Genomic DNA, 14,364 nt, shown 5'->3' on the forward strand with positions numbered 1-14,364 from the left:
CGGTTCCTTCAGTTCTTGTCTTGTGAGAGTGCCTTTTAATTGCTGCCATCATTTACAGTGTGTGTGTGGGTCAATATACTGGGACTTTTTTGGTTGCAAGTGACAGAAACCCAGTTTAGTTTTACCTTGATTGGCTGATGAAATCCAATGGCAGGATTGTAGCCGTCTCAGGAGCAAGGGGAGTCAGGGAATCCAATCCTACCAGGAGTCTCCCTCTAGCTTTTCACATTTTTGCCTTTGCTTTATTCTTATCTTCAGGCTAGCTTTCTATTCTTTTCCACGTCACATGCTTATAGTTTCTAGTCTTTGTATTTTGTAATCCAGGCACCCTAAAGAGTCTGCCAACTCTCTCAGTTCTGGAATTACCAATCGAGGGCCTTGCTGGCTCAGTGTGGGTCGGGATCTGTCCTCTGGATAGATCAACTGTGGCTGTGGAGGAATAACACGATAATGGGCTCAGCATGGGTCAGGGCCCCACTCGTGGGTCATCACTGGTGGTCAGGGAGCGAGCTGTCATGGTAACGCCGCTGCCGAGCGACATGTGGTCAGAAGTCACGTCTGCCTTCCCCACTGCCAAATCCAGGGCGCTTAGCATAGACCTCCTTACTGGTAGGTATTTTAAAAATTGCAGAATGAATGGATTATGTGTGTGCACACGTGCGTGCATGCATGTGCGGTATGTGCGTGTGTAGCATGGGGTGGTGGGGCATAGGGAAAAGAAAGGGTTTCCCTGACAGGAGATCAGCCCAGACGGCAGAGTAGAGAAGCCCTGAGCTCACTCCTCTAAGAAGCACACCAAAATCACAACTGTCAGCGAACAACCATGGACGAAAAGGCTGAAACCTGCCAGAAAAGATCTTCTACAACGAAAGACCTAAGGAAGGAATCACAACCAGGGGGGTAGGAGGGGCAGAGTTGCTATACAGTCAATTCCCATACCCCTGGGGGGCAGGGGGGAGGTGGGATGGGGGGCTGGAGAGGCTGACCCACAAACTGGAGAATAATTACACAGGAGAGTAATTACTGAGAGTATTGAGAGTACTCAGAGGCCCACGTCGGGCTCCCCAGCCCAAGGGTCCTGCACCAGGAAGATGAGCCCACAGAGAATTTGGTTTTGAAGGCCGGTAGGGCTTACTTTCAAGGAGTCCTGGGCTTAGAAATAGAAACTCACTCCTAAAGGGCGCACACAAAATCTCACATGCTCCAGGACCCAGGGCAAAAGCAGTAATCCGATAGGAGTCTGGGCCAGACCTCCCTGCTGGTCCTGGAGAGTCTCCCGGAGAAGCAGGGGGCAGCTGCAGCTCACGCTGGGGACACAGACCCTGGCGGCAGCCACTCCTGGGAGCTCGTTCCACAGCGTGGACACTGGCAGGTGGCAGAGTGGGGACCTCCCTCTAGTTCATTATCGCCGAGATCTGGCCCCATCCGCCAGTGCCGGGACGCCTCGGGCCAAGTGCTGGGACGCAGGCCCGCCCATCACCAGAGAGGCTGCCCAGAGACCTCGTAAGCCCACAGCCGTCTCTAGACACGGTGCCACCCACCAGAGGGCCAGGACCCAGCTCCACCCACCACTGGGCAGGCACCACCCCCAGAAGCCCCTGCTGCCCGCCTTGCCCTCAGGAGACTGGCTCTAGCCCCTGGGCCAGCCTCACCCACCAGGCGGCAGACACCGGACACAAGAACACCACAATCCTGCAGCCTGCGGACCCTGCCCGCTAGCAGGTCAACACAAGCTTCGAGACACCCGGGACCCCATGTCCAACCGTGTCAGGAGCCAGCCTTCACAACCCACCGCCCCCTCAGTGGTCTGACACCAGCTCTGGGATAGGCCAGTACTAACCACAGGACCTGGCTCCACCCACCAGTGGGCAGGAAATAACCCCCGAGTCTTCTGGACCCTGACTCCGCCCACTAGTGATCCACCTTAAGCCCCGGGATGCCCTGGGGTTCTGCAGTCAGCCCCCTGGTGAACTGGTCCTGCCAATCAGTGGCCAGCAGCCTCCGCAGAAGGCAGGGCCTGGTGACCAGTAGGACTAAGGGCCAGTGACACCAGACCAGCCACAGTAGTCAGCCCTCATAGGGGGCGCCCCTAGAGCATGTACATCCGGTAGTGAGAGGGGAGTGCACTGCTGGAGCTCACTGGGCGTCTCTTACAAAAGGCTGCTTCTCCAAGGTTGAGAAACGTAACCAACCTACCAGATACATAAAGATACAAACAGCAACTTAGGCAAAATGAGGCAGCAGAGGAACATGTTCCAGACAAAGGTACAAGATAAAAACCCCAGAAGAAGAACTAAGTGAAGTGGAGATAGGCCACCTACCCGAGTTCAGGGTAGTGATGGTAAAGATGATCAAAAACTCGGGAGAAGAATGGATGCAGAGAAAGGGTTTCCTATGCACTCCTATCACTGCCATTTCCCACTGATGCCTGGAGCGACCACACTGAACCAAACCGAAGGTATTCCACTCTTCCAACGTCAGACTGCTTTCTAACACTGAAGGATCTTGCGGTAGTCTCTTCTGTGTTCTGTGCTTCAATGAGGTAAAGGGAATCCCTTTCCTATGGCTGATGCTGTGGTCTCTGTGCTGGGGGTGCTCTTGCATGTTAGTCACTGGCACCTGGAGAATAACGGTATGTGACGGGTGGTTGTGCTGTTATTCACGTAGACCACATGGCATCATCTGTTTAAAAGAGGAGAAGCAGCTTTTCCCAGCAAGCTACAGGCTGTCTGCATCTCAGGAGAAAACTGAAAGGTGCTCAAGAATTGTCCAAGGGCGCCGGGTCCTGCATGGAGGTGCTCCTACAAGGTGTGGTTGCTGGAGCATCGGAGGTTCGTTCTTACCTCAGATCCGGGGCGGGTCAGGTTCCAGGTTCGTGATCTTCCCCTGAGATCTCCCTCATCTCCCTCAGCTTCAGGAAAATGGCTGAAGCAATGGACTCCAAGATGCAGGAAAGTTTCAAAACTGTTACTTTCTGGAGGAAGAAGAAGGAACAAGAAGAACTCCATAAACTCTTTATTGGTGGCTTGAGCTCTGAAACCACAGAAGAAAATCTGAGGAACTACTACCAGCAATGGGGAAAACTTCCAGGCTGTGTGGTCATAAGGGATCCTGCCAGCAAAAGCTCAAGAGGATTCGGTTTTGTAACTTTCTCATCCACGGCCGAGGTGATGCTGCCATGACCGCCAGCCCCCATTCCACGGATAGGAAACGGTTGCCCCAGATGTGCTGTCCCGAGAGAGGGTTCTGGACAGCGGGGCACTTTCCTAACTGTGACGAAGCTGCTTGTTGGTGGAACTGAAGAAGATACTGAGGAGCATCACCTTAGAGATTACTTTGAGAAATATGGAAAAATCGATGTCATTGAGATAATTACTGATAGGGAGTCTGGAAAGAAAAGAGGCTTTGGATTTGTTACTTTTGATGGCTGTGGTCTGGTGCATAAGCTTGTGCTGCAGGAATACCATACCATCCACGGTCATCATGCAGAAGTAAGAAAGGCCTTTTCTCGACCTCAGATGCAGGAAATCCACAGTTCTAGAGGTGGAAGAGGAGGCAACATCGGAGATTCTCCTGGCGGTGGTGGAAATGTTGGACCAGGACCAGGACGAGAAAGTAAGCTTGGAGGACGATCTGATGGATTCAGGGGTGGTCGGTGGACTTGGTCATGACTCTAGTAGGTGTGGCGGAGGACCTGGAGGTGGCAGTTTTGGAGGTGGCCCAGGTTATGGAGGAGGCTATGGTGGCAGAGGACCTGGACCTGGCAACCAGGGTGGGAGCCCCAGGGGTGGTATGGCATCTATGGAGGAGGAAAGTGTGGAAGTGGAAATGGCAATGGTTTTCGGAAATCGTAACCAAGCTTAGCGAAAAGTGGAAACTTTGGTAGCAGGCACGAGACTTATATGGTGGAGGAAACTATGGTCCAGGTGGCAGTGGAGGAAGTGGGGGTTATGGAGGGACCAGTCAATACTGAGTTTCTTTCTATTGGCCATGAGCAAGTAGGAGAGGATGTATGAATAGGAGAGAATGAGAGCCCAGAGGTAACAGAACATCTTCAGGTCGTGGAAACTCTCAGTCATACGGAAATATGCAGAGCGGAAGACATCAGAGCAGATGCAGAGAGCCATTTGTGAATGGATTGAATTATTTAAGAACATTACCTTACTATGGAGGAAAGATTGTGAAAAAAAAATGCTTTTGAGACAGTTTCTTAGCTTTTTAACTGTTTCTTTCTAGTGGTCTTTGTAAGAGTGTAGAAACATACCTTCTTTGATAATGTTAAATTTTTTAAGAGTCGGGTGACATGTGAAACCTTTTTCAAGATTTTTCTCACAAAGTTTTGAAAAGCTGTTATCCAGGATCATGGTGTAATGAGACATAATGTTACATGTATTCCTTTTAAAAACTGAAGTGCCTGTGTAGACTTAAGAAGCTGTTGTACATTTACGATCTAATAAAGACTTCTAAAGGAAAAAATTAAATACGTAAAAAGAATAAAAGGGGAGAACCTTCTCCTGCTCCCAGGTCAAAGGCCCTACAGCAGAGCTGCCCTGTGCTTCTAGAGGTTTTGTTTGTTTGTTTGTTTTTTTGGAGGTTTTATATATTTCAGCATCACCTGAAGTTCCTTCTCCCCAGGACTCAAATCGTGAGTTCATTGCTAGAGGGCAGGCAGTCTCAGACCCCAATATCCCGTTCTGCTGCTAATAATTCCTTTTCCTTCTGAGATTTTGGCATCCAGACTGGGTCAAGTTTGTGTTCCAGAACAACTCTTCCTTTTGGATGAGTTATTTCCATTTGTTCCTGTGTGCTTCGTGCAAATCCTGCTGTGGTGTGTCCTCCAGACATGCCTGGAAATGTCTGAACCTTAAAATACACATAATTTAGCCTTGGACTGCCCCACTGTGGATGTCTGGCTGGACAGGGCTAGCCAGAATGGCCGCAGCACGCAACTTCCATTCAAACACCCTACACAAGCTGGGGAACAGGACTGCCCTCAGGTATACTTGTGGATGCTGGGAAGATTGTCTTTACAGGCTCCACCTTTCCCTTCTTGTATCCACTTACCTCCCCTCTGGACGGTGCCACATTGTAACATAGATTGTCCGTTGATGCTTCCAGTTAGTGGAAAGAGAGACATTGGTGGATGTTGGCAGAGGCTGCGTAGGGCTGAAATCAGTCCCAGGGACATCCCGAGTTCAGGCTTTTAAAAGGTGAGGTTTCCGTATGAGTGATGATCCCTGCCCCTTTTTCTCTCCAAAGATTCCTTGGGTCCTTGCATAGAATGAATCAGGAGGCACCCAAACAGAGTCCAAGGGAGGGTTGTTTCCAGGAGCTTCAAGGATGGAGGAGTAAGGGGTCATTGTCACCTGCTTCTTTGAGACCTGGAGTTCAACCCAGAGCTGCTCCGTCTCCACCACCATCAGCTACTGTCCTGGCAGATGACCTGTTCCTTCTTCCCTGGCCTGAATGCAAGTCAATCTTATCTCTTAACCTCAATAACTCTTATTCCAAAGGCATATTTTTTCAGACTTACTGCAATTACTTTTTTTAAATTTGAAACTAATACCAACACAATAACAAAAAACTTGAAAAACAGAGAAAAGATTTAAAAAAAGATGTTCACCATCCTAATGAAAAAAATGTTCGTTTTGTGTATATAATAATTCCTTTCTGCAACTGATTATTTTCTATTCTGCTTATTAAATATTTTACCAATTTATTAATTATTGTAACAAATGTCTGTTAAAGGATTACTGTCCTTAATATATAAAATTCTTGTGCAGAGTAATTAAAAACTAAAGATAAATGCTCAAAAAAAAAAAAATTCCTTTCTGCGTTTTCCCTAAGCATAATTTTTAAAAATGTCAACAAATATAAAGTAATTTTAATTTATTTTTAGTCTTGCTCGTTTTACTTATTCTTTTTTTTTTTTTAAGTTTTATTTATTTATTTATTTATTTTTGGCTGTGTTGGGTCTTCGTTTCTGTGCAAGGGCTTTCTCTAGTTGTGGCAAGCGGGGGTCACTCTTCATCGCGTTGCGTGGGCCTCTCACTATCGCGGCCTCTCTTGTTGCGGAGCACAGGCTCCAGTTGCGCAGGCTCAGTAGTTGTGGCTCACGGGCCTAGTTGCTCCGCGGCATGTGGGATCTTCCCAGACCAGGGCTCGAACCCGTGTCCCCTGCATTGGCAGGCAGATTCTCAACCACTGCACCATCAGGCCCTACTTATTCTTGTGTATGCTTTTTATACATCCTGGCATGGTCTTCATAACCAGTTGGTATGTTTTTAACATAAATTAAATTAGTATTTAATTATGTTTGCACCCCATGATCCAGAATGTTCTTTGATTTTAACTTCTGGTAATAAAGCTTCTAACAATGGAATCTGTTTTTAGAAAAATCCTCTTTAATAATAGATGTAATGCCGCAGTCAGTTTGGAGCTTAGAGCTCCCCTGATAACTGAATTGGGTCATAAGACTGCACAGTTTGCTGTTTGAGATAGCCCCAAACACCCATCCATCACAAAGTTCAGTTGGCTAGTTATGTAACCTAATGTAAGGGAAAGGGAGAGGAAACATTTATGTTGTATTTCATTTAAGATGGCTTTAACACTTTATAAACTAAATGAGAGAGCATCTGCTGCTCAGGGGACATTTTGAGGCTTCTTTTCATCTCTCACTCTATTTTTTTATGTTTCTCCCCCAAATCTCAAAAAACTTTGATAATTTCCCTTTCATTGATCATCTGGATAGAAAGGACAGCACCTCACAATCTCAGCTTACAGAAAGTAAATCACAGAATTAGGCCACTTTCCAGATGTTTCAAGTTATCTCCCAATCCTAGTTCCCCAAACAAATAAAACCCCTAGAACAATTCCCTACTGTCTCAATTATCTGACTATTTCAGGTGCATATGGATTATTTTGGCCTGGATTGTTTTGCAATTGCACTATTGGTGCACATCTATTTACCTAAGAGAGGGAAGTATATGTATCACTGCAAAGGTCTGAAATGATTACTTTAGAAATATATTCTGGCCTGTAGTAAAAGACTGGTTTTCCAAGTTGTCTGTTTTGAAAGAATGCCAGAAAACACCACTGAATAATTATTGTGGCTTAATTCTGGAGCTCTGCTTGCTGCAGCTTTAGGTGTGACATGCATTAGCTCTGCAGCGCAGAAGGCCATCCTCCGAAGCTGGCGAGGGCCTGAGAATGAACTGCGGGAATTTGCTGAGTCCTTTGGGATCAATCATCTCTGGGTGGCCAGTGTCCCCAGAGATCAAGGGACAGGCTGGGGAGGGAAGCTCTTTGCTTCCTTTCTTTTTCAATGTGGATACAACTTCCGGTATATTAGATTGCAAGTTATTATATTGTATTTGTATCTATAAATAATTTTCAGGAGAATTTATGTGAAGCAAATTAATTTGAGAGACCCACTATTTTGGCTTGTGAGTTTGATTTCTCTCTTCTTTTTCTTCAGTCTACCTCCCAAATTTACTTCTATTTCTAATTTTGTGTGGTAGAGGATGTTGAGTTGACATGATGTGTTTTGAAGGGTCTTTGTAGTTCTAACAGTTGTAATTGTGCCTTTAGAGGAGGATCACAGCAAAAGGACCGAAAGAGACTTGGTGTGGGAGGAACTCCATCAAGGATCAGTGAAGGGAGTGTGCAAATTTCAAATGTGGCCACTTTATGTATCTGGAGTGAATAGTTCATTTTGTGGATATTTTATATTTAAATATCTGAATATTTGGTGTCACCTAGGTCAGTAGTTTCAAACTTTTTGGTCTCAGGGCTACTTTACTCTTCTAAAAATTATTTAGATTTTTAAAGAGTTGTTGCTTACATGGCTTATATCTATCAGTATTACCATTTAGAAATCAAAGCTGAGAAACTGGATCCATTTAAGATTCTAAAATAATAAACCAGTTACGTGTAATGTAAATAACATTTTTACTGAAATTATTCATCTTCTTTAAAATAAAAAAATCAGTGAGAAGAGTGGCATTGTTTCACATTTTTGAAATTTCTTGTACTTAGTACATGACAGTTGGGTTTTCATATCTCCTTCTGAGTTCAATCTGTTGCAATATGTTATTTTGGTTGAAGTATGTATGGATATGTAGTTTGGGAAGGCTGTTTTAACAGCCTTAAAAAGGTCATTATGAGTAATCTTTTTTGATATTACACCACAACTAGGCAAGTGGTAATCCTTAAAGTTTAGTTGCAATGTGGAATCTGAAGCCGTATCAGTGAACTTTCTGTGTGCTATTGCATTTGAATCCTTTTGTCTATCTTGCAATGTGACAATGTTTTAACCAAGTTTGGTTTTATAACATCATGCATTGGTTAGTTGGAAAATATTGGTTCACTGAGCTATGCATATTTTCCAAATGTTAACATATTTTATTATTCAATATGATGAAATCACATTCATTAATATCACCACAGATCCCATAGAAAAGCCTTTCAGTATTTTGAAACTGTCAACCTGAGTGCTGGGTATGAGTTTTCAAACTGCTAATTTTTGTTGAAAGCTTAAAATCAATCACTGGCAACAGATACAATTAGTTGTTTTCCTTAAAGTAAGAGGCTTACATTGTTCATTTTTGAGAAAGTATCTGCCAGCACCCAAGTCTGAATAATCACAATCAGGATTGTTAGTTGGTCTTTCAAGTTAAAAAAATGTCCATGAAAAGAGCAGCTATTTCAGATCACAACTCAAACAATGGCCCAAGAGCTTTCCCTTGAGATCAGCATTGTACTTCTATATGCAGCAGAAGTGCTTTAAAAGTTGGTAAGAGAGTAGATCTTAAAAATCTCTTCATAAGAAAAGAAAATTGTAGCTCTGTGTGGTGATGGATATTATGACTTATCGTGGTGCTCATTTAGCAATATATAAAAATATTAAATCATTACTATGTTGTACATCTGAAACTAATATATTATATGTCACTTATAGCTCAACAACAACAACAATCGCAAAAAAGAAGAGCTTTAAGCGTAGGTCCCATTTCTTCACACAGAGTATTAAAAATACATGACTTAAGGCTTGAATTTTTTAAAATTAACATTTCTTTTGCTTCATGAAGAGCATCATTGAGTGAAACTTACATTCATATTACTATTATCATCATTAGTATTTTTATTTGAAGTACACTATAAGCACATTGGGTGTCATTACCTTGATCTGTGCTTAAGTACTGTTTCTCCTGCTATAGCTTTTCACCATCAATATAAATGCCAACACTGTGGAAAAGACACTAACATCATAGCATTGTTATGAAAATAGCTCTGACCTCATAGACTCCCTGAAAGTATCTCAGGGGGTCCCAGTGGTCTGGATATCACACTTTTAGAAACACTGATCTAGGTCCTCAACTGACTGTTTTTCTTTTCTTTTTTTTTTTTGGTTTACATTTTTGACATATTATAGAAGCAGACTAAGTGAAAAAAATTGCAGGACATGAAATTTTAATTATTTTACAGATTATAAGTTTTTACAAGAGTTTTTATGCTAAAAGAAATAGCAATATATTTACACTGGACAAAAATAATTTCTAAAAGTCAAAACCAATTTGTTCTCAAATTTATGTTAGAAATGAGGATGAGAAACAGAATTCAAGCTTTCTGGTACTTGCTTGTTCAACAAATATTTTAAAATACTATTATTAAGTTATACAGAAATGAGAAATGAGAAAATTTAGAAGTGATAAATATATATTGATATACTTTTGTTGTTGTTATTTTTAATTTTCTATTTAATAAATTTATACCCCCTTTGCCCATTTATCCTGATACAATTTTATTAAAAATTTTTAATAACTTAAAATCTACTATTTATGTGTATGTTTCATAGAGCAAATTTCATTTGTCTATTTAAACGAATATTTATTTTGATTTTAGGTAGAAGAATCCTGGTATTAAATCAATTCTGTGAGCACGGCCAGCGCTGCTACAGAGTAAGTAGAAATGTTATATGAAATCCAGAGTCCTTGCTGCACAAAGTTCTCTTTTTCCCCCTCTTTCTTCCTTCCTCCCTCCTTTTCTTTTTTTCCTGTCTTCCATTTGTTATGGAAAGTTTGTTTTTTAAAAAAAGTATCCACAGTGAACTTTCTTCAGTCTGAAAAAACACAGGCATTACCTATGTTTCTATTTTCTTTTTTAAAGAAACAATCTATTCTTGCTAAAATGTATCTCTTGGAATGAATCTGAAATAATTATCACACATCACTCTGTCCTTCCTTTTCATTTTTATTCTCCAGCTCAAGTATCTCTGTGAATCCCTTTCCACATAGAGGAAGGTTATTGTCAGATCTAGTCCGTATAGCAGTACTAGTACCAACGTAACGGACAGGTCACTCTGCTCTTGTATTCTAGGAGGAGCAGGTAGCAGTTGAGAGCTCAGGCTCTGCAGTAAAGTGGCCTTGGGTCTCAATCCTGTATCTATTGACCTTGGTGAAGTTACTTAACCTCAAAAGCTTTGGTTTCTTCATCTGTAAAGATGGACCAACATTAGTACCTACTACATGAAGTTTAATTGAGATAATACATGCATCGTACTTAGCACGGTGATTGGCACATAGTTTAAGGTATGCTTGTTATTACTTCTGAGTCTCAGTGTCCTCAGCATTCACATTACATGACATACAAGGCTTCTGACAATAAATGAGAATTCCTTTCTGTATGGTTGACTTTTGTGCTGATAAAATTTCTGAAAACTATTGGCCCTTGTTAAAAAGAAAATCTATTGGTATAAGGAGGATCACAAATTTATACACATGGATATAAAAAGAACATGCAGTTTATGTTCTCTCTCACGTATTTGATCTTCCTTTCAAGGATCTAATCTACAGAGTAGCAAAGTGGAACAATTTATTCTAATCCAATAATTTTAGTCTAATCCAATTTAAGTCTTTAGGCAACCTAATATTTTTTTGGTCTAAATCCCAGTATTTTGGTCTCCTCCTTCTCAACCTCCTTCTCTCCAACATGGTGTCTGTGTATACTGAAGGGGGCATCCTGTGGTGAAGGGAAAGAGATGGTCTCTAAGATGTTTTTTCAAACCTGTGTACTGTCCTTTTGTCCCTATGGAAATGCCTCTTGTTTACCTATGACTACTGCTTGCCCTGTAAGAGGCTGAGTTTGTTGTCTATTCTCTATAAATCCAGGGTCAGGGCCAAGGGCTCTTTGGTGATTAGCCTTAAGATCTCTCTGACAGCCACTCAGTCCCTGGAACACTTTGCCCTTGCCACACTGACTGCCTGACTCTGAGCCAAGTCAGACTATGAGCTGACTTCTGTGTGCTATGTTGGGGTCAGGTGGGAACATCTATTTTAGGAGAACTCAGCTAAGACCCTTCTTCTGCCTAATCACACGATGCTACAGCTTTTAATTGGTTGCCACCTCCCACCCCTTCCCTACGTAAAGTAGGACAAAAGTGCTTGTGTTTTAGGCATTTCCCTAAATTGAATACTCTGAGATAGGAGAGCAGGACACATATATCTCACCTACGTTTGCTTGCTTTTCTTCAGCCAGGCTGGAAGGGTGGGCTTCCCACCTCCTTCATGCCACATCCTGGATTCTGTGATCTGGTGCACCAGCCCTGCATCTCCACGTGCTTAAAGTGGGCTTAACGTGGTGCTTTGTGAGGTAGACAACTTTTTCTCTCTTTGTCCTGACAGCCTGGCTTTCAAGTCCACTTTCTCCCTTAAAGAGTTCAAAAAGTTAGCTCTGAGAATCAAAGTTGAGCAATACTGACTTTGTTCTAGGCTCTTTCCTTCCCTAGAGCAATAAACCTCAGGCTCAAATTGGTGATGAAAAGCTGAAAGGGGGAAATTAAGAACACTGTTTTAATATTCACAACATAAGATCCGCTGTTACGTTAATTTACAAATGTTTGTCTAACTACAAAACCCATGCTTTTTCCAATGCACACTTTTGGCACTGGGTAAGTCCATGGTCTTTCAGGGCAAGATAGAAGAAAATCAGAAATCAGAGGATATAGAGAGACTTGAAGTAGTTGGAGTTTGGAAACAAGCGGTGAGGAAGGAGAGAGACAGACATATTTAAGATTCTCTGAGAGCACTCATGCCAAGTATTATTGCTGTAGAAATGGAAGTACTCCGATCATTTTATGATGTTGCCTTCAACTTACATACCCTCATTTTAAAGAGCTATTAGTGAAATGATTACTTGGAGTCCAACACAGATTGTTCTCATCCAATTGTATATCCAAAATAATTAGGTTATAATCTAAAATATTGTTGTTATTAGGTAGCATTTCTTTAACACTTCAATGTTAGTTTGAGATCACCTAAAATGAATTAAGACACTGGAGTCAGTCTGTCCGGGTTTGAGTACTGGACCACACTCACAGGGCATGTGAGAATTTCAGTTTTCTCACCCATAAAATGAGGATTATTATAGTCAACATTTATTGAGTGTTTTTGTACACCAGGCACTCTTCTAAGCACTTGTATATTAACTTATGTAATCGATAAATAACCTCAGGATGTATTACTGTCATCTGTTTGGAGATAACACAACTGTGTCTCTGAGAATTAAGTTATTTGTTCATGATCCTATAGTTAGTTAGAGGTGAAAGTGGGATTAGAACCCAGGCAGTGTGGCTCTAGATCTGAATGATAACAGCTAACACTTTTTTATATATTCTATGCCAGGGCTGAACTAAGCACTCTATGTCCTGTAAGAGAGAAACTCTTTTTATCTCATTTTATAGATTAGAAAACTGAGCATGGCGAGGTTAAGTATTTTGCTCAAGCTGACACTACAAGTAAATGTGGAGCCGATCCATGCAGTCTGGCTCCAGAGTTTGTGCTGTCTACCTCCCTGCTGAACAGTCTCAAAGGAATTTCATGAGCAATGACTGAGCAAATCCATGCGCAATACTTAGCACAGCACTTGGCACAGAGAAAATGCTAGATAAATGCTAATTAATTATTAGTAACCAGGAAACCCTATAAATTGGCAAATACGATGGCGATCCCTTAAGAATGGAGTGTTCTGTACAGGTAAACCTTTTGTTATATGTGTTATTATTGTACCTATCCCCATTATTTGGTTTTATATAATTTCATTCATTCATTCATTCAATCAGTCAATCTTGCCTCATGTTACTTTTAATGTGCCAACACTGTGCAAGGTGTTCTGGTATGTGATGGGCAGATACCTTTGAAAAAAGGCTCATAGACTTGTACTGAAGTTAAAGATGCACTAAGCAACTTTTGTAAAAATTCCATACTAGCAGTAGGGCTTCTCTAACTAGCTAATTTCAATTGTTTGGAAGGAATGTATCCTGGGCTTGGGTGATACCTACCAACACTGAGCCATTTAGCTCCTTCAAGCGAAGTTTTGGCACCTGTCTTGTAACGTTTTCACATGCATGACTTTGATGTGCTTTATCTCTTAATCTGGAAGCTGTGCGCCAAAACTCTATAGCTTTTCACTTAATGTCTTACTCTGTGTTATTTCCTTAAATATTTTAAAAACACAGCCTCTGTTCTAAATGCCATTTTGCTTCTGCTAAGGGGAGAGAGTCTGGATAGCCTAAAAACACAGGTTTCAGAATCAGAGCATTAGTTCAAAGCCAATTCTCTTGGCTCTTCGAGCTCTAGCATGTTATTTAACTATGTTGAATCTCAGCTTCCTCATTTATGACTGAGCATAAAAATTTATATCCCGCAGGATTTCTGGGTGATTAAGTAGTGAAGGCAAAACCTTCAAAACCTCCTTGTTCCTCTAAGACACTCTATTTGTGCATTATATTTCTATATTTTTACTGCATTATTATTATTCTAATGTTATGAAAGTATAATTTCATCTTTTTTTAGTTTGGAGTCATAAACAGTTGGTCATTACTTTTCTAAAATCCATTTGCTTTCGTATGAGTAAATCCTGTTTTTTCTTTTTCTTCCAGTTTTTCCATAGTGATGATACTGATAGAAATGGAGTGATGCAATACAATTTTAGGCTGATGCAAATATGTTAGGGGGAATAAATTCTTATCATTATGGGTACCAACATAGTAGATTAGATAGGGTGACGAGGAAAGAAAGTGACCCAAGTAGAATTTTAACTCAATAGAAAGAGGAAAGGTAAGAAAAAAAACCGATTTCAAAAGTGATATGAATAAAGAGAAGAATCAAAACAATGAGATCTGCCGTGACTTTTGCAAGCCAACATTTGAAATGATAAAACAACTGAATCTTAGAATTTGAGAGGCTGTTAACAGCCACAGGGGGTCTTGTATCTGCCGCAGGAATCCCATCCACAGCATCTCCGCCGGATGGTCATCCAGCCTTGCTTTCTAGAGAGAAAGGGCTTTTGTCTTTGTGAAGAATTATA

The 14,364-nt window shown here is 41.6% G+C and overlaps 1 pseudogene; it reads left to right on the forward strand.

Annotated features, from left to right (window-relative positions):
* The first annotated feature begins 2,945 nt into the window (after positions 1-2,945).
* Positions 2,946-3,973, forward strand: LOC103019721 (heterogeneous nuclear ribonucleoproteins A2/B1-like; annotated as a pseudogene).
* Positions 3,974-14,364: the final 10,391 nt, after the last annotated feature.

The sequence above is a fragment of the Balaenoptera acutorostrata genome, chromosome 5, assembly GCF_949987535.1.
Source record: "Balaenoptera acutorostrata chromosome 5, mBalAcu1.1, whole genome shotgun sequence".
In the NCBI taxonomy this organism is placed as follows: domain Eukaryota; kingdom Metazoa; phylum Chordata; class Mammalia; order Artiodactyla; family Balaenopteridae; genus Balaenoptera; species Balaenoptera acutorostrata.